The sequence below is a fragment of the Petaurus breviceps genome, unplaced genomic scaffold (genome assembly GCF_028583685.1).
Source record: "Petaurus breviceps papuanus isolate PSGF00001 unplaced genomic scaffold, PetGlider_PUasm1.0 90822, whole genome shotgun sequence".
Classification (NCBI taxonomy): Eukaryota; Metazoa; Chordata; class Mammalia; order Diprotodontia; family Petauridae; genus Petaurus; species Petaurus breviceps.
The window spans coordinates 5,551,223-5,571,359 of NW_027187351.1; the positions used below are offsets into that span (position 1 = coordinate 5,551,223).

General features: G+C 39.3%; 1 protein-coding gene across 2 annotated transcripts in view; it reads right to left on the reverse strand.

Annotated features, from left to right (window-relative positions):
- Positions 1-19,343, reverse strand: part of ELOVL5 (ELOVL fatty acid elongase 5) — a 90,558-nt gene extending 71,215 nt beyond the window's left edge. The window contains exon 1 of one of the 2 annotated variants that reach the window (XM_069070625.1): positions 19,185-19,343. The gene's annotated coding sequence lies outside the window, so the exon portion shown is untranslated. Of the gene's footprint in view, positions 1-17,662; positions 17,686-19,184 lie in introns of those variants that run through there. The other variant, XM_069070626.1, reaches the window with a different exon arrangement.
- Between the last annotated feature and the right edge of the window lie 794 nt (positions 19,344-20,137).

A 20,137-nucleotide genomic window follows, 5' to 3' on the forward strand; every position in this document is an offset into this window, starting at 1 on the left:
GGGAGGATGAATGAATATAGCCCCTGGAAGCTCTCTCTCTAGCTCCTGACACACTCAGTTACAGTTGATTTAGCTGCTACAGATCCCTGTTACCTTTAAGAGTTGGTTCTACCTTTTTTGATAAAGTTATTCTTTTTGTTAGAAAGCAGCTTAGAAGGAGACAATGACAAAAACAGAAAAGTTTTATTAAATTTATTTTTAAAAATACAGACTATATAAAAACTCAGTTTTTATATGTATAATTCTTTTCCTATTCTTTACAAGTTGAAATATTCACTTTTTAAAGTATCTATCAAGTTCACGATAAAATAAAAAATTATTTAAATAAAAATATAAAATTTCTTTACCCCATTACTCTAGGCTGAAACCTGGGCTTCTTTCTTATTTTCTGAGCTTCTATGAACAGTCACTGTACCTCTGGCCTCACTTTGTCCACATAAAATTCCAGATCTCATTCTGGAAAGCAAAACAAGTCTCTTTTCAAATTGAATTCTTTCTGTAAGATCTTTGCCATCTCTCTCACAAAATGTTTACTTGAGACTCTCAGAGTTAAGCTGAGTGGTAGAAATGTGGTAATAGACATACTATGAGGCCAATGAAAAACACCGAGGCTGCTTCTTACTGAACAAAAGAAAGGACTGAAAGACACTGGACCTATGATGAATTTATAGACCAATCCTGATTTCAGAAAGTGGGTAAAACATGACTTCCCTCCTCTCAGCAGAATACACTGCTGGAAGTATCTATTTCTTTTAACTGTACTTCCTAGGTACAAAAGAGGGATCTGCCCCAGGGATAGGGGAGGTGAGGGAATGGGATGTGTCTGATAGGTTTGGTTCAAGGGGATCATTGGAAAGTGACAAAAACTGTGAACAAAAAAAGTGCATCAGTAAAACACACACACTCTTAATTTATTAGACTCACTTTCCCTTTCCTTACCTCTTAAACAACTAACTTATTCTCAGTTAACTTATTCTCATTTCCCACTCCCCACACCTCAGGTGGGGTAGGAGGGCATAATGGTTTTCCAGACTACAGGTTTCAATGTAAAAAGCACCTTAAACATAAGAACAATTACATCCCACTAACAGAGGTCATGCCATGGTATAAGAATGGCTAGAGGACAAACACCAATTCACAAAAAGAGAGACATTTCACCTTTCTAGGAGTGTTTTCCATCACCTAGGAAGGTAGGCTTTACTTTAAAACATTAATAACTTCTTTTGAGTTTCATACATGTTGTAAAGTAATGAAAAACCAAATAACACAGTATCAGACTACTGGTACCAAGCAAACACCTGTATTTTTCCTTTCTGAGAAATGTTCTCATTTGACTTTTTAGTGCTAAAAATTATTACAGAGAAACAGCCTATCTCACTAGGGAAACCTTTTGATAGCAAGAACAAACTCATTAACATTCTAAATTCTAGGTCAGCACACAGTTCAAGGAAATGCAGTAGAAGTTGGGCCAAGTTAAAAGACATTCATCTTTTATGGATATCATAGGCTTTTTAGGCTTTTACCCATTTTCAAATCAATGTACATTTTAATCCACTTTAAAACATGGTCTGCCTATCTATAATCAATACAATCAAAAGGCAGAAAAAGAGGGAGAAGACAGAGCTTAGTTGGATAAGAAAGGAAAGAAAAGTAGAGGCTACTTATTTTCTTTACTTTATTGTACCAGATGATTATTAAAATGTTTCCAAGGACAGACTCCAGAAACCACAGACTAGTCTCACTGTGCTGTCTTTTTTAATACTCATTTTTCTCATTTCTGACTTTTTTTCCTTTGAAATGTTCTCCATTAGTTTTTCCTTCTTAAAAAAAAATAAAGCTCTGTAGAATAGTAAAAAGAATAGCACAGCAGAAAGACCAACCTACTAGGAATCAGGAGACCTGTGTTCTAATCAGCACTTCTTAAATCATGGGTCAAAAGAGGAAAGAGTTTAAGAATGAAGCTTAATGAAAGAAACTCTGTTATCGGATGACATGACTGAGTTTGGCAGCTTCATTCTCTATACAAGGAGGAGTGGACTAGGTCCCTGCTTCCAACTTTAAAAAGATAAGGCTCTTAAATTATATGTGGCAGATACCACTGAGTACGGAGGAAAGTACTGGAATACCATCCATATAAGCCCATCAGTGGTAGGAGTAAGTAGCAGAATAGTGATTAGTGATTAGATGGTGGAAGGGGGAAGGAAGGGGGGAGTATGATTAATATCAAAGATTACTATCTATGAAAATGCATTGTTTTAAAAAATTTTTTTAAAAAGAAAATGCATTGTTTTATATATTATGAATAGAATACCTACTGAGTCATAAGAAATGATGAAAGTTTCACCAAAACCTGATATAGAATGAAGTGAGAACTAAGAGATACTGTCATTATGCAATAAAAACAATATTATAAAAACAAAACTTTGAAAGACAAAAAAAATATCCACCAATGCAATAACCAATCACCATGATTCCAGAGGACTAATGCTGACACAAAAAGGTCAATGTCTCAATATGCAGAATATAACATACTGTTTTTGGATAGAGCAAATATAAGAGGATTTGTTTCATTTAACTGCATGTTACAAAGGTTTAGTCTCTTTTTAAAAAACAGTGTGGGGGGATAAGGGAAAGGAGGAGAAAAAAAATAAATGCTTATTAATTTTTTAAAAATGTAATCAAAACACAAAAAAGGAATTGTTGTTTTAATTTGTTACAAATACAATTCATACTGAAGGTTACAGGAAGCTGATTAAATAGTTCTTTTATTCACAACATAGTTATTAAAAGGAAGATCAGATTATAACAAATGAAACACATCAATAGGATGTTTTTTTTTTAATAACAAATGTGAGAACAGGCAAAGGCTCTTTTAAATGATATAATTCCTCTGCCCTTTCTCAGGATTTAGAGCTGAAAGGGTATACAGAAATCATTTACTCCAAATCCCTCATTTTACAAATGAGGAAACTGAAGTCCAGAGGGTATTTTCTTGGGATTTACCAATATCGCTCAGTTATTAACATCATCAAGATTTAAACGTAGGTGGCACAGTGGACAGAGTGCCAAGCCTGTAGCCAGGAAGACTCACCCATCTTCCCGAGTTCACATCTGGACTTAACCCTGTTTGCCTCAGTTTCCTCATCTATAAAATGAGCCTGAGAAGGAAACCACTCCAGTATCTTTGCCAAGAAAACCTTAAATGGGGTCACAGAGAGTTGGACACAACTGAACAACACAAAAACAAAAACTGCTAATTCCAGTCCAATGAACTTTTTACCACAAATATTCTTACTACATGTTAATGGTCATAGATGAAAAGTCTGTAATACTAAGTTGCAATTATTAATTTTTTTTAAACCAGGAAGGTCACATTAATATGTTTGGTTGGGTTTTTTTTTGCTTTTTGGGGGGAGGAAGCAGGACAATTGGGGTTAAGTGACTTGCCCAAGGTCACAAGGCTACTCAGTGTTGTTAAGTATCTGAGGCTGCATTTGAACTCAGGTCCTCCTGACTTCAGGGCTGGTGCTCTATTCACAGCACCACCTAGACGCCCCAGATCACATTAATATTACGTGACCTTTATGAATCCTATACTCTAATCAAACCAGACTGTTCCCCAAACCTTAAACAGTGGCATTAAAATTCCTAAAAACACTTCCTTTGTTCAAGTCATTCCCCACTATCTCCCATGCAAACCTCATCTTTCAAGGTATAGGAAGTTGGGAGTAAACCTAAGGGCTGAACTTGTATACAGAACAGCAACAAGGCCAGTTTGGTTGGAGTGTAAAATGTGTAAAGAGGAAAAATACATAATAAGCCTGGAAAAGTAGTCTGGAACCAAATCATGAAAGGCTTGAAGGCCAAATAGAAAGTTTATATTTGACCCTGTATGTAATAAGGACACACAGTGTAGTAAGTTACTGGAGTGATGAGGTTTAGGAAAATCAACTTGGGAACCACAATAACATTATAAAAATGAACAACTCTGAAAAATTTGAGAACTCTAATCAACACAATGACCAACCAAGATACCAGAGATATGATGATAAAGGACCCTACCCATCTCCTGTGACAGGGAGGTGATGGACAAAATATGAAGGAAGGGACATGCATTTTTTTGGATACAGCCATAGTGCAGATTTGTTTTGTTGTTGATTTTTGTTTGTTTTTTTGCTTTTTGGAGGGCAATTGGGGTTAAGTGACTTGCCCAAAGTCACAAGGCTAGTGTGTCAAGTGTCTGAGGACGGATTTTATCTCAGGTCCTCCTGACTACAGGGTTGGTGCTCTATTGACTGTGCCACCTGGCCGCCCCATTTTGTTTAACTGTAGATTTGTTACAAGAGTTTTTGTTTTTCTTTTTTTCCAATGGAGAGGAGGGGAAAGTAGGAGGGAAAGAAAATAAGTGCTTGTTAATTGAAAAAAAAAATTAAAACAAAACAAGAAAACCAAATATTTTGTGTGGAGGATGGATTGGAAATGGGCCATATTTAAGGTAGGGAAATTAACTGGGAGGTCATTACATGAAATAACAAATTTCTTCTAGCAGCTGTTGTCGTTGAGTCATTTCAGTCATGTTTGACTCTTCGTGACCGCATTTGAGGTTTTCTTGGCAAAGATACTGGAGTGGTTTGCCATTTCCTTCTCCAGTTCATTTTATAGATGAGGAAACTGAGGCAAACAAGTTTAAGTGACTTGGCCAGGGTCACACAGATAAGTGTCTGAGGCAGGATTTGAACTCAGGAAGATGAAACTTCTTGACTCCAGCTCAGGAATTCTATCCACTGAAGCTCCTAGCTGTCCCTTTGGGGCAACTGAGCCTATATACCAAACTAATCTCTAGGGAGGCAAAAAGAAAATGACCAAGTTGAAGGTAAAGTTCTATGTAAATGGAATTGAGTGTCCCTAGAATTTCTTGGCCTTTAGTATCTCAAAATGCTATGTAGAGGTCCTGAGATTAGGAATCTAGTCTGGCAGTCTAGATGCATCTTCAAGGCTAAAACATATAACAGTAAAAAGTAAATTCTTGTCTACGGTGAAATCTGCCATTTTAAAAAATGGTTTCCTTTTTTAAGGAAGATATTTCCAGATTAGAGAAAACTAGGACCTTTCTTAAAAAAAAAAAGTCATTTAGAATTTTTTAAATGAACAAACTATAGATAATAACTGGGAGAGGCAGATATTCCAAAGGCTTTTAATCAACATTTTATGCTGTGCCTAAATCGCTTATAAGTCTCAGCTGATTACAGCCTGATGAGATTACTTGAATATGCAATTAAATTAGTCATGTTCCTCTAAGCTCAAGAGTGAAAAATAGCAACCTAAAAAACTCTAAACAAATGCAACTCCAAAGAAAGAAAAATCACAAATATAAGTTACACTAAACTTTCCCTAAGAGAAATATTAGATTATTTCATTTCATACTTTGAGGGGGACAGGGAGTGGGGAAGGGTGGGGGGAGAGTTAATTGTATTAAGCTGAAGATACCAAATCACTTTCTCCTTCAAACTTAATCTCGATTCCTAAATGCTATTCAAATATATGTGCTGGTCTTCCTTTTGCAGAGCAAGTTTAAACATTCTATAGACCTGCATGATTCTTAAAAGAAGGTCAAATGCTGATATAATCCTCTGCCTTATCATTTTAACAAGAGCTGTTTTAACATCTAGTCAGATATCAAATTCGAAGAAAACCTGCCTAGCAAATTATGCGATCATTTTTTTGAGTAAATAGAATCTGGCCGTTTTAACAATACTGTTAGCTTCTTCAGGTGTTAGGAACTCTTTGAAGTGGCAAAGACCTGGAAACAGGGTATATGTATCAACTAAATAATAGCTGGAAAAATTATGGTACATTCATAAGATATAATAGAATGCTAATGTGCTGGAAGGAAAATAATGAAAAGGATGGTTTCAGAGACATCTGGGAAGCTTTGTATGAAATGAGCTAACCAGGAAAACAATTTATATGACATCAACACTATAAAATGATTTTGAAACACTTAAAAAAAAAACTGACCAAGTAATTATCAACCATGATTCCAGAGGACAGATGAATGCTGCCCACTTTCTGGCAGAGAGGCAACTGATTAATACACAGAATGGGACATATATTTTTGGACATAACTGTGGGAAATTCTTTTATTTAATTATACATATTTGTTACAAAGGTTTTGTTAAAGTGCTTAGTATAGTGTGAAGCACATAATAGCAGATGTTATATGAAGGGAAAAGAGGAAAAAAATGCTTGATAATTGGATAAAATAAATTTTAATAAAAAAATTTAAATATGTAGTAAATTATGCAATTAATTTTCAGTGAATACAGTCTATACATCACAATACGTCAGCCTCTTCAGTGTGGGGGTGGGTGGGGGTGGAGGGGGTGATATAGATATGTCTACATCTCTCTCTGGGCAGGTAGGTGATGCTGTGAATGCTGGGCCTGGAGTCAGGAAGATTCATCTTCCAGAGTTTAAATTTGGCCTCAGACACTGTGTGACTCTGGGCAAGTCACCTAGCCCTGTTTGCTTCTGTTTCCTCATCTTTAAAATGAGCTGGAGAAGTAAATTAGCAAACCACTCCAGTATCTTGGTCAAGAACTACCCCTCCTCCCCCACAGGAGTCATGAAGAATTGGACTGAATAACACCATGTGTGTGTGACAGGTTTAGTGCCTAGAATACAGACTTTTCAGCCATAGAGCTTTCCCACAAAATTGTCACTGCCAATTTGGCCAGGGATTCCCTTATTTCTTTGCTTTGCTTTTTTGGAGGTGGGAAGGCATGGCAATTTGGGGTTAAGTGACTTGCCCAAGGTCACACAGCTAGTAAGTGTTAAGTGTCTGAGGCTGAATTTGAACTCAGGTCCTCCTGACTCCAGGGCTGGTGATCTATTCACTGCACCACCTAGCTGCCCCTGTTCCCCCTATTTCCATGATCAAAAAGAAACAATCAGGGCTCTGGAAAAATTTGAAAGGTACAAAAAACATCAAGCACTATCAAAGGACAATTGAAAGTCCTTATTTATTATGCAGATTCAACAGGGAAAGAGAGGAAAGGATGAGAAAGAATATAAATGCAAAAATCAAAAAGCAGAGACTTTATTATAAAGTTCTACAGTGAAAAATTTTACAAGTAGAACACTTACAAATCAAACCACCGCCTTTTTCAGGTTTGGGTATACGAGTTAGGGAAGAAGCCAGAAAAGACTTTAAATTTGCATGTCTGTACCTAAACACTTCCATGGATATGTGTGGTCTTCAATCTGAAGACACCTTCCCACAAACAGCACAAGTCTCACCCCAGCCAGGCCACCTCATCCCGGGCCACTCTTCCTCATTACCCAGGAATTCCTCCAGAAAGGAGCCACGCAACGACTTCCTCTAAATGTCCACAATGCTCCAGTACAGGCAAGTCTCCATATCTCTTGCTCAGTCAACATGACTGGCCCCACTTGCAGCCTAGGACCAAAGAGTCACTCTAAGGCAAACTGGGTACAAAGTTTTCAAGGTAGAATTCAGCTGGACTTCTTAAAAAAAGTTACTTAAAAGGAATATTATTGGGGCGGCCAGGTGTAGCACAGCGAGTAAGAGCACCGGCTCCAGGGTTGAGAAGACCTGGAGATCGAATCCCGGGCTCAGACACTTAGCACCCACCCAGAAACACCTGGCCGTGTAACCTTGAGCAAGTTACTTAACCCCAATTGCTTAGGGGCGACCAGGTGGCTCAGCGAGTAAGAGCACTGGCTCCAGTGTCGGGATGACCTGGATCAAAATCCGGGCTCAGATACTCAGCACCACACCCAGAAATAACTGGCCGTGTAACCTTGAGCAAGTTACTTAACCCTGATTGCTTTAAAAAAAAAAAATAAAAAAGGAATATTATTATCACCATCAACACTTAGTACTTTGCATTTGTAATACACTTATATACTTGATCAGGAAAGCTCTACGGCTGAAAAGTCTGCATTCTAGATCCTTAAGAACCCTACCAAAACAAATTACCCTCATTTTACAGAGAAGAGAAACTGAGGCTCAGAAAAGTCAAATGGTAAAAGCTCACACAAGCTGGTAGAGTTGGGACTTGAACTGAGGCTTTCCAACTCTTTTCTAACACTAGACCATGTTGCTACTCAAATTTTCAGTCTAAATAAAGACTATCACTCACTTAAAATATGTGGAGTAAAGCTGAGAAGCCATTTGTATTAAATTCAGATTTACCAAAAGATGATATCAATTAAAATAAAGAGAAGGCAGTTACCTACAAATTTTCCTTCTAAAATTAAAGTAAGTTCTTCTCTAGTAGAGCAGTGTAAAGAGTGCCAAAGACAGGAGCAGAGGTGCCTGGAACACTACCCGTAGGGATACATGAACCAGACAGCTATTACACCCTAGGGTAGCAAATGAATAATTACTGAATTTGGCATCCTGAGAACTATTCCTTGGGGAAGGAGAATTTCATAACAATCACTTCAGAGGAATAATTCCTGGCATTGTAGAGTGGAAGGAACACCAGATCTAAAGTTGGAAGAACTGGTTTTGAACACCAGCTCTGTTACTCAAAAGCTGTGTGTTCTTGAACAAATCATTTTTACCATTCTGAACCTCAGTTTCCCCATCTGTTACATGAGGGCACTGCACTAAATGAAATGATCAATGAGGTCCCTAACTAATCTATGGTCCTATGATAACAGAAGATAAGGATCCTTTTTTTTTTTTAAAGATGGTATTGCTGAGGGTTAAGACAAGGGAGGAAAGTGCAAATTTATGAAGTTAGGGAGAAAGTGATTGATACTATGCTAGATCCGGTGGATGGAGTTTAATTCCATAGATATACCCATAACTACAGCTCGGTTTAGAGAAAGCTGCTATTCTCCCCTTTAAGGTCTATGCATCACTCTAAAAGGAGATGCTTTTCATTCCCCTTAATCTGTGTAACCCAAGGCAAAGTCACTTAACCCTGTCTGCCTCAGTTTCCTCATTGGTAAAAAGAGCTGGAATAGGAAATGGCAAACCACTCCAGTATCTTTACCAAGAAAACCCCGAAAAGGGGTCATGCAGAGTCAAAACGACTGAAAAATGATTAAATATATCCCCTAAATCTCAGTCACTTAGGACTCTGCCAAAACACAAGAGCAAAGGTCTCTACTGTGCTTAATTATATTCCTCTCCAGCATTACTGGCTCTTCTTTTTAAAAGCACCCAGCTGAAGCCCAACCAGAGGAGGCATGGAATTTGGTTGGCTATTTAATGTTTCTAAAAATGTACCAGTCAGATACTTTCTGATACAAGGCCCATGTAATTTTAAAAACAAACAGACACAAATCAACTAAAAATGTTCCCACAGTGGGAACATGCCATAGTTCAGTAGGAGTTGAACAGCTTGGGAATGATAACATTTAGAGACTAGTCAGGTGGTGTGTTCTACTATGGAATGGAAACTTCGAATTAGGTCAGATCTTTTTCATTTTCATGTACAATGTACTTTATTGGGACAGAAAATTTCCTCTTAAAAAAGCCTGTTAGTAGCACCCTATTACTGTTACTACTATTTCTGACAATAAGTTTCTTCTTTTTGTTAATTTTTTAAAATTAATTTTGCTTTTAACTTTTAACCTAGATGACTAGTATAAACAAATTAAAAAAATACAAGTAAGTATATTCTCTGAAAATTATTCAACAATACAAATAACTATTTACAACTAACAATCCATTGAATTTGAAATTTACCCTTTGTTAACAGAAAGGCTGTGTCCTACCTATGTCTTATTTACTAATCTAATCTAGAACCCTCAGGTCAGCCTCTTTTATAGTTTTTATATTTTATACAGCCCTGAGGCAGAAACAATGTACTGCTTTGGAAAAGGATGGCACCACAGAATGGTAACACCAGATGCCATGGCAGTTTTCAGACATCCTCCATAACAACTGTGTTTTTTCCATTAAATGTCAAAGACTGAAACAACCAAGATACTAGTAGGCAATTTACAGTCAAAAATTAAATGACCCAGGGTGGGGAGGGGGGAGCTGGAACCAGAGCTCAAAGTATTGGTAACATCCTCTACTTTTCGGCATTCCACAAGGAGAGCTACTGGATCTGCTTCTGGAAATGAGAATCAATGAGAGAGCCTTAAGCTCTTTCCCTGCAGCAAGTACAAATCTTAATGTGGTGATACAAAGCCTTTTAATTGTCTGCTGAGCCAGAAACGAGTATACATAAAAAAGGCTCTAAAGAACGTTACCCAGTAGTGAACAAGGCAAGAACTGTTGTGGGCATCTGGGTTAAGGATGGAGCTTGGCCTCTTTCTCAGTCTGTCACCATGTGGCTATGAATACATGGCTCAGAAGTGTCTTACCTCTTGCACTTATTCTTTCTTGATTTTAGCTACAAAGAATTAGCCAGGTTAAACCTGGTGAGTTGCAACAGATCATAAGAGCCACCAGAGGTCCAGCAATTGGTATGCATGGTAGAATCTCTAAGTAGCCATAGAACCTGAGCTCAGTGAGATAGTGGCATGGAGCTTGACCTATCCCAGAAGTGAACTGACCCAGCAGCCAAGATACCTTGTCTGTACTCAGAAGTGAACTTGGTGGTCATGTTTGTCAGTCATCACTTTAAGTGTGAGTCCACACTGGCAGGGACCAAGTTGGTGTATAAAGGAGGGTGTGCCTTGGTTTGCGGAGATATTTCTGTACCCCTGTCCTTGCTTATTCTTTCTAAGCAAACATCACTTTGTAAAAGCTAATTAATATTAACTGATTGATACTGAGGAGTGATCAACTGGCCAAAATGTTATTGGCAGGATAATTGGTCAAATAATTATTCCAAGGGAACTGAATGGGGGCTTCTGTGTGATAGCATTAGAAAACTACCTCAGCCTCTCAGGGTCACCCCAAGAACTCTGAAAGAAAAAATAGCAAGCCATGTGTATTCTGTGGATTCAACCTAGTAGTCAGAGTGTGACTTGGGAGCTTGAGCCCAGACCCTATGCTCTATACATGTTATATAAAATACTATTTTGAAACATAAATTTTTATGATTATTTTATTACTTTAGGCTTTGGACTAGAAGGAAGTTAAGATACTCGTGCCTTAAATTCAATTTAACATTTATTCAGTGATACTGGGTAGAAAGAAAGCACTGGATGCTAAGTATTGGGGATACAAAGATAAAACTGAAATTAGCCTGAAGGGTCTTACATTTTAATGGATGTTTAACTTCTCTATTTACTGGGGGAGGTGGGGGGTGTGTTTAGAATGAGTGATTTTAAAGGTGCTTTTCAATTCTAACATTCTACTGATTTTCTATGGGTGAATCAAATTACAGAGTTGTTTGGACAAGCAATTTTTTTCCATTTAATTTCAAAAAAATTTTCCCTTGGCAACAGGGTCCAGGGCAGAGGATCTGTCAAAAAGGGCTCTAAGGGTAGAAGAAAACAAAGCCAAAAACTAAGGCTTTGTGGGATTCTTCCAACTCAAACGTTATGGATCCACAGAAAAAATTAACTATGATCTTAAAGATGATAATGACGGAAAAGAAAAATACAAGCCACAGAATGAAGACAATAGAGACATGATAAAGAGGACTACTGGGGAGAAAAGAAGAAAAAATTTGATAGTCCATACCCATCTTTTGAATTTTAAACTTATATTTCCAACATGCTGGCCACCATTTATATCTGGATGCCCATCCAGCAACTCATATTCACCAAATCAACACTATAACAATCTCCACATACTTCTAACCTCTCATAAGTCCAACCAAAGTTCTCTGACTTCTGTATGTCTGTTAATGGCACCATCCTCCACTTAATTAGGCTCAAAATCTGGATATTCTTTGTTTGTCATTGTGCCCCCCTCCCCCTCCTTTTACTCTTACATCCAATCAGCTGCCAAATCCTGTGGATTATTTTCTCATAACATCCTTGGCATCACTCTGTAACATTCCATTCTCTGTGTTCCAACCCCGGTTCAAGGCTTTCTTTGTTACAGCCTGGAATATTGCAATAGATAGATCATCATCCATAACATGCCACCTAGCTATGGGTATACCCCAAGGCTTGTCCTGGGCCCTTTTTTTCTCTTCTCTTTCTTGGTAATCTCATCAGTTCACACGGATTTAATTATTTTCTCCATGCTAAGGATTCTTAGACCTGTTATTTCTGGCCCTAGTCGCAACAACTGCCTACTGAACATTCTGAACCTGATATCCCATCAACATTTGTGTAATAAAAACTAGCATTTATATAGCACTTTGAGATTTACAAAGAACTTCACATCTACTTGATCCTCACAACCTTTTGAGATAAGTACTATTATTATCCTCCATCTTATAGCTGAAGAAAACTGATGCTGACAGAAGATAAGTGAATTGCTCAGGGTCACACAGCTAAATAAGTGTCTGAGGCAGAATATGATTAAGTCTTCCTTACACCAAGACCACCTTCTATCAAATTCAACTTTTCCAAAATAACTCATTATCTTTCTCACTAAATCCAGTGCTCCTTCTTAACTTCTCTATTTCTGTTAAGGGCACTATCATCTTTCTGGGGCAACTAGGTGGCACAGTGGATGGATCACTAGGCTTGGCATCAGGAAGACTCATTCATTCATCTTCATGAATTCAAATATGGCCTAAGACACTTACTAGCTGTGTGGGCAAGTCACTTAACCCTGTTTGCCTCAATTCCTCATCTATAAAATGAGCTGGAGATCTCTTGAACAATATAAATGGCAAACCACTTCAGAATCTTTGCCAAGACATAATGAGTTAGACATGACTGAAATGACTCAACAACAAAAATCATCCTTCTAATCACTTGGGTTCATAATCTCAGTGCCATGCTCAAATCCTGACTCTCTCTCTCACCCCACATATCCATTTGATGGCCAAATCTTGTCATTTCTACTTCCATCTCTTGTATCTGTCCCCTTTTTTCTACTCATATATACCACTGTAGTACAGGGCCTCATCACCTTTTACCTATCCCACTGCAATAAACTCCTAATTGGTCTCCTTATCTCATCTCTCCCCTATACAATCCATCCTTCAGACAAGATGTACTTCCATATCCCACCACCATTCAATTTGATAATATTCAGTATTTATCAAGCCTGTCCTCAAGGAGCTAAAAATTTAATGGGAGAAGACAACATGCCAAAAAGGCTAGAAAGAGGGGAGGAGGGGATGAAGATGTGTAAACTGAAACACAGAGTTTAGGTAACTTGAACCCAGGGGTCTTCCTGACTCTTGGCCCACTGATCTCTCTACTACACCATGCTGCTGCTGCTTTCCTAGTGGCTGGCACATACAGAAACGCTTAATAAATGCCTGTTAACTGATATTTCTCAATCTCTCCATCCCCCTATCCCTAATTTATTTCATATCTCACCGTATAATAATTATACTTCCCAAAAGGACATGCAATGGTTGTCAACCTCCTGCTCAAAAACTCTCAATGGCTTTTAAATAAAGGTCCAATGTCTTAGTTTAGAATTCAAGTGGCACCTGCTTTATGTCACTTCTACCTTTCACTTAACCTAAACTCAACCAAACCAGACTAAAACCTTCCTGAACATACTCTATGTTTGCCTTCCTCCATGCAATGGTTATATAGTTCTCCCTCAGTCTAAGAAGCCTCCTTTTTCCTCATTCCTAGTTAAAATGCTACCTAGTTAATGCCACCTTTTCAATTTAGTATTATTATTAAAAATAATTATGATAATATTCACTTAAAAGTTCTTCAAAGCCGTTTCCTGATCTCCCTGGCTAAAAAGAAATCTTTCCATTGATATCCCAGTCCCTGGTTTTAAACTCTCCTCCTAAAATGTGTATTTTCTACCTTTGTGTTATTTATAAAAAAAAATAACCATAACCAGCTCTTTGAGGGAAAGATTTGTGATATATTTATCTGGAGGTCCCTTAACACTTAGTTCAATATCTTATACACATGGGAAGAAAATTTTTACTGAATGAATCTGTGTATGACATACTGTATAACAAGATATAAAACAAGTCATACACCCAAAGGTTCCATGCCTGCAAAGATCAAATCTAACTGAGTGATCAAAATGTTCATATAAAAATGATAAATTAAGCATATGTAGGATAGACATGGAATAACATAGACCATAAACCAAATTTAGAATGTATACAAGACAGATATAGAGAAATGTGACCTAAATCAGCTGACAAAGTGATAAATTTACTATGATGAGTTGGAAATTAAGGACTTGATGCTGGAAGGGATACCTTACCCTGGGTGTCAAAATCAGGATCCAAAAAGATTTTGACAGGCTAGAATGGCAGGCTGAATATAAGATGAAATTTAATGACACAAATATAAAGTCTTATACCTGGGGCTCTTAAAAAAATCAACTTCACAAGTACAAAGTGCCTATGGAGAAGTTATGGTTTTAGAAGACTGCAAAGTCAACTATCCAACACTGTGACACTCTTTCACTTTTTATATACAGAATCATCAATGCCTGGCATGTTGTGGGGGCATAATGCTCACTGATTGGCTGAAGCTGAAAAAACTAAAGCCAACTTTAAGTTACATTAAGAGAAGTATAGTATTGAGCTCATGGAAGGTGACAGGCCACTGCACTGTGTCCTGGTCAGACCATCTCTTAAATTTTGTGTTCAATTCTGGACAACCGTTTAGATCGGATGCTGACAAGCTGAAGAATATTTAGTTGAGAACAAGCAGGAGCATGCAGAACATGAAAACCCTGACAGGAAGATGAGTTGAAGGAAATGAGGAGGAAAGATTCAGGGAGAACATGGTAAGTTGTTATTTAGTCATTTTTCAGTCATGCCCAATTCTCCATGACCCCATCTGGGGTTTTCTTGGCAAAGATACTGGAGTAGTTTGCCATTCCCTTATCCTGGTTATTATAGACATGAGAAAACTGAGGCAAACAGGGTTAAATGACTTGCCCAGGGTCACACAACCAAGTAAATGTCTGAGGCTAGATTTGAACTCAGGTCTTCCTGACTTCAGGGCCACTGTTCTATCCACTTTACTACCTAGCTTCTCCCATGAAAATGGTACTGAGGCTCTTAAAGAGTTGTTACCATAGAAAGGGGCTTAAACATAGTAGGCCTGGCACTAGATTAAAGAACAAGGTGCACTGGATGGAAGCTTCAAGAAGGCTTATTTAGGTTTGATTTAATAAAGAATAATGGACAACTCACATTTATATAACATTTTAAGGTCTGAAAAAGGGATTTCCTTACATAACCCCATGAGGTAATGTGATGAACATATTAATTACTCCCATTTTATAGTAAAGCAAAGTGAGGCTGAGGGGTTAAGTAGCTTTCCCATGGTCACAAAATAATGTGTGGGAAACAGAACTTGAACCCAAGTTTCCTACCTACAAATCAAAACTTCTTAACAATAGAACCATCCAAAAGTACTATGGGCTCCCTCTAGAGGTAGTCAATTCACTCAAGTACTCTCTTTTAAGTGAAAGCTGGATGCTGGGGTTTCTGTTTCTGATACCAGTGGTAGTGTGAGATCCTGTGATCTCCCTCAGTGAGACGATATGTTTTCAGTAGCAAAGACTAGGTAGCAGGAGAAGGAATAGGTATTCCTAGATAATTTGATGGGAGCTTTAGATAAAAGATGAAAAAAAATGGCAACACAACCAAGATGTACAAGGCCAAAATTGCAGGCAAGAAAATAATAACGTAGGGGAGGCTAGGTGGCGCAGTGAGTAAAGCGCTGGCCCAAGAGTCAGGAGGTCCTGAGTTCGGTTCTGGCCTACAGACACTTAACACCCACACAAAAAAACTAGGCGTGTTACCTTGGACAAGTTCCTTAACCCCAATTGCCCTCCAAAATGCCAAAAAAATTTTTTTTTTTAAAAAAGAAAATAATAATGTTGTTAGAAGCATTGGAGACAAAAAAAGATTTAGTCACCGACAGCATTTAGCTAAAGGAAAATGAAGACATTTAAACTGCCCAAAGGGAAGACAACTTCATTTGGAGTGGATATTAAAACACCAAGGATAAAGAACCATAGACAACCACAAAGTTTCATGTTTTGAGGTTGATTGGTGAAATTTTATCTACTCTCAGTACCACACAAGTTGCAATGCAGAGAAAGAAATAAACACTTCTACTTTGAGCTATGTAATTCAGGTTAGTAGGCAAAAGGGTGGATGAGGAGGGAGCAAAAGTCCCTCAACAAACAACAGATAGAGAGACCAGAGAACAAAAAAGGATGAAAAAGATGAAAAAGGTCAGCCTTGCAATTAAAGGGACTTTAAGAGATAAGAGGTCCAACCTCTTCATTTTACATATGAAGAAAATGACCCAGCACAGTGAAGTGACAAGCCTCAGGGTACAGTGAATGGGATAGTTGGAATTAGGAACTGAAATGTCTTCCTAGTCCAACGTTCTTAATACCAGAGAAGCTGAGTGACTAGTTTTATGTACCAACACCAACAGGCAAATAAATATAAAGATAGGTCTTTTTAATCTTATCTGTCAAAGTAGATTCAGAGGTGAGGAAATCCAACTTAACCTAGCTCCTTTACTCTCTGAATCATGAATCTCCAAAGGTAGTTTTGAAAAAATAAGTCCATCTAATTTCCCTCCTCCAACCCCTACTACCCAAATCAAGTGTCTTGGGGTTTTATCTTTATGAAAATGGGGAAGGAGGGAGAAAAAGTTTGTGAAGCATTTTGCAAGAGTATCAGTAATCTTAGCATCTCTTTTTGGTGTTCACCTTCAGGCAAAAGATAAAATTTTCTTCAATTATTTATCAATAACTGTCAACCAGAGTTTTCTTTTAAATTGAAGACCAAACAAACAAAAACCACACACAGGAGAGGAAGAGGCAAACACCTAAGGAACAGAAAAGAAGCTAGATCACATCCATAAGTAGGGATTCTCATGGTGGTGGCTTCTCTGGAGAATCACAGATAGTGTTTGATAATTCGATTTTTTTTAAGGTTCATTTGGGGTCAGACAGAATGAGCCTCATTGCTTTTTTATAATGCTGCCTCACAAAGTGACTCACTTAACTATCATGTCCCCTCAAAGTCTTTTCTCTAAGTTCGAGTTCCTTCAACTGATCTCCCTATAGTCACGGTTCCATTTATTTTCCTCATCCTGCTAGCTAGCTCTCCCTTGAATATGATCCTGCCTGCTAGTGTCCTACCTAAACTGTGGTGCCCAGAATTGAACACAAAAATCCAGATGTGGTCTGATGAGTGCTGAGTACAATTGGACTTTTACCTTCCATGAGGTGAGCATCATATCCTCTAAGGTATTTTTTGTGTTTGTTTTTTAGCTTCTATGTCACAGTGTTGATTCAATGAACTAAACCCCCAGATCTTTTAAAATGTGCTCCATTTAAGAGGTAAAAAGAAAATTAATTCGTACCTTTTCTCTACAACAGGTCAGTGAAAATGAGTTAAATGTTAACTTTTTGGTTAAAAGAAGAAAGCATGCACAGAAAACGACATCGAGAAACAAGACATCTGCAAAGTTGGTGGGACCAGGTTGCAATGTTGCAGCTCTTCCGTCTTCTTTTAACACTAATACAGCCCTTCCTCTAACTGATCCAGTTCTCTCCCCGCCACTACCAGTCCCGGGTTCCCAGCAACTCCGCCTTTTATGCCTTCCCACCTAGCTAATAACTACTCACCGAATTTCTCAATTGTACGAGTTGCTGTGACCCGATTTGGACAATACACACTATACTCCAGATCGGCCACCTGGAACTAAGTGGGAGGGGAAGTTAAGTCACAACCGAAAAGGAAAATTCTCACCCTTAACTTGCAATCGCACTCAACATGTACAAGACAGAGACTAAAAGCTCTAGCACGCAGGGTTTGTTTGTTTGGGGGGGGGGGGGGGAAGGAAAGAAAATGGGGCTGTATGAAAATGCTAAATAAGCTGTTTTCCTTACAAAGTTAAAAAAAAAAGATATACCCCTTCTCCCAGCTTCTCTCCCTCCCTAGCCCCCTCACCATCCAGTACTCAAGTTTCCGAGCAACCCTTCCTTCCCACCCCTTCCTCTCTCCCTAGAGGTAGTCGGCTCTAGGCTCAAACACACAGCCAACCAGCTCCCGCCGCTCTCATGGGCTGATGTTGGGGGGTAGACCGGGTCTGCATAGAGGCTCTTCGCTTCCTACCTCCCTAAAACGGCTGCCTTTGTCGTTTCCTCGGAGCCACCCTGCCTCTTTAGCCAGTCTCATCTTTCTCACCACTCATCATCACAAGGTTTTAAAGCCATTCCTATCTGGTTTTAATAAAACCAAAGCAGTCCCATGAAAGCAATCTTTCCACCCGGTCCTGGAGGAAGGGCGGCATACACAGGCACGCGCACACACAGTCACACACACACTGACAAACAGACCCCCCACCCTCCTAACGCCCCGCTTGATTTGCTTGGGAGGTTAAGTCATGGGGGGAACGGAGATGAAAAACTAACATTCGCCTCATCTCACCGCCCTGAGAGTAGAAATGGACTCAAGCAGCTGATTTCTTCTTTTTTTGTCCCAAGCTTCTGACAACAGCAGGGGAAACCCTACTCTAAAGCGTCCCCCTCCTTCTTCAACATTTGTAAATCCACCCAAACGGAAGCCGCAGCAGCTAACAGCTCCCCCGACCTCCCGTCTACGAATCCATCCAAAGCCGGTCAGCGGACAACCATAGAGAGACCTACCACAGAGTACCCTATCCCGCCCCGCATCTAGGTCTCTTTGCAGAGTCTGCATCCACATAGAATCTGTTAGGTGGAGAAAACCAGTGTAGTCCTTTCCACTAGCCTAACAGGTGCGAAAGGCATCCGTAGGGAAAATAAACTCTTAAGCTTCATGTTCCAAATAAGACTGGAGGAAAATGCAGTAGGGGGTGGGGGCGGGGGGTCAGAAGAGGAAGAAACCTCTATCTACCCCTTGCTCATCCACCTTCCAAAAAGGCATACTTTTCTATGCCCGAGAAGGCGGCGGAAAAAAAAATATAGCTCTTCCAACCCACAGTGGTAAAGCGGGAACAGCTGAATTCATAAGATAAACTACTCTCAGACTCGATCCAGCCTTGGGAGACGAGGGAGAGAAAATGTAATGGTAGAAGGCAAGCCCCTCTGCTTCCTTCATTTTTTTCCACATCTGCCATGGCAGAACAGAGCTCCAGGACGAAGTTTCCTAAAGCTAATAGCTTACCTCCTTAGACCGAGTGGCAGCAGCTTTGCGAAAACAGCAACAGCTACGGCAGCGGTAAAAGCTGAAGTGGACAGCCGCTTTCAGGCTGTCACGCTAGAGCCGAAGAGGATGTGGGAGGGAGGGCCGAATCGGGGAGGAACCAAGAAGATGAGGAGAGGAGGGAGTTGGGTACCTACAATAAAACGTGGGCTGATTGTGACGTCACAATGGCGCGATGGGCGAATAGGAAGCCGAATTATGAATCGAGTTCTATGATGTCATGTGTCACTAAGGGCCAATCCTGAGACAATAGAACTTTCGTGATTGTAAATTTGAGAATCCTAAGCAGCAGGGCTAGGGGGAGGAGGGGGTGGTCCGCTCTAGTTCACGTGTCTACAGTCAGTTTTAGCTGCTTTCTTCCCAATAAGCCTGCGTGAAAAGAAGAGTCTGCGCAGTGGCAGTAATGAAGTTTCCATTGCCCTAAACTCTTTTAGATAGCTAATCTCAAAAGAATGCCAGATTGCGTTAACTGTTCTAGTAAGAAGCTTATCCTTGTACTGAGCATGCGCGGCAGGAGGATTTGTTTCCTGCGCCCGGACAGCATACTGCTACTTTGAGCTTTTAAGAGAAAAATTTGAATGAACTAGGAAGCCAGCGCGAGAGAATGGCTTTTAAATCACAAAGGGGCAAGGACGTCAGGGGAAGATGGGAAACCCTTCAGAATACCTTGTCTGGTGTTGCCTTGATAGTATTGTAAACCAAATAGGTTGTGTTTGGTTTTAGGTTTGTTTGTTTGTTTTTTTGAGAGAGACGTTTCTATAAAGGATGTTATTCTTTGGGTGGGGGAAGAGGGACACCGACAGGATGGCTGGGATGGTGGAAGGGTAGAGGTCTTGGCTAGTTGGCAAATGTGGGCACTTCTAAGGCAGAATTGGGCCCAGGGTCGTTTTCTGCCGTCATTTGAGTAAAATTTC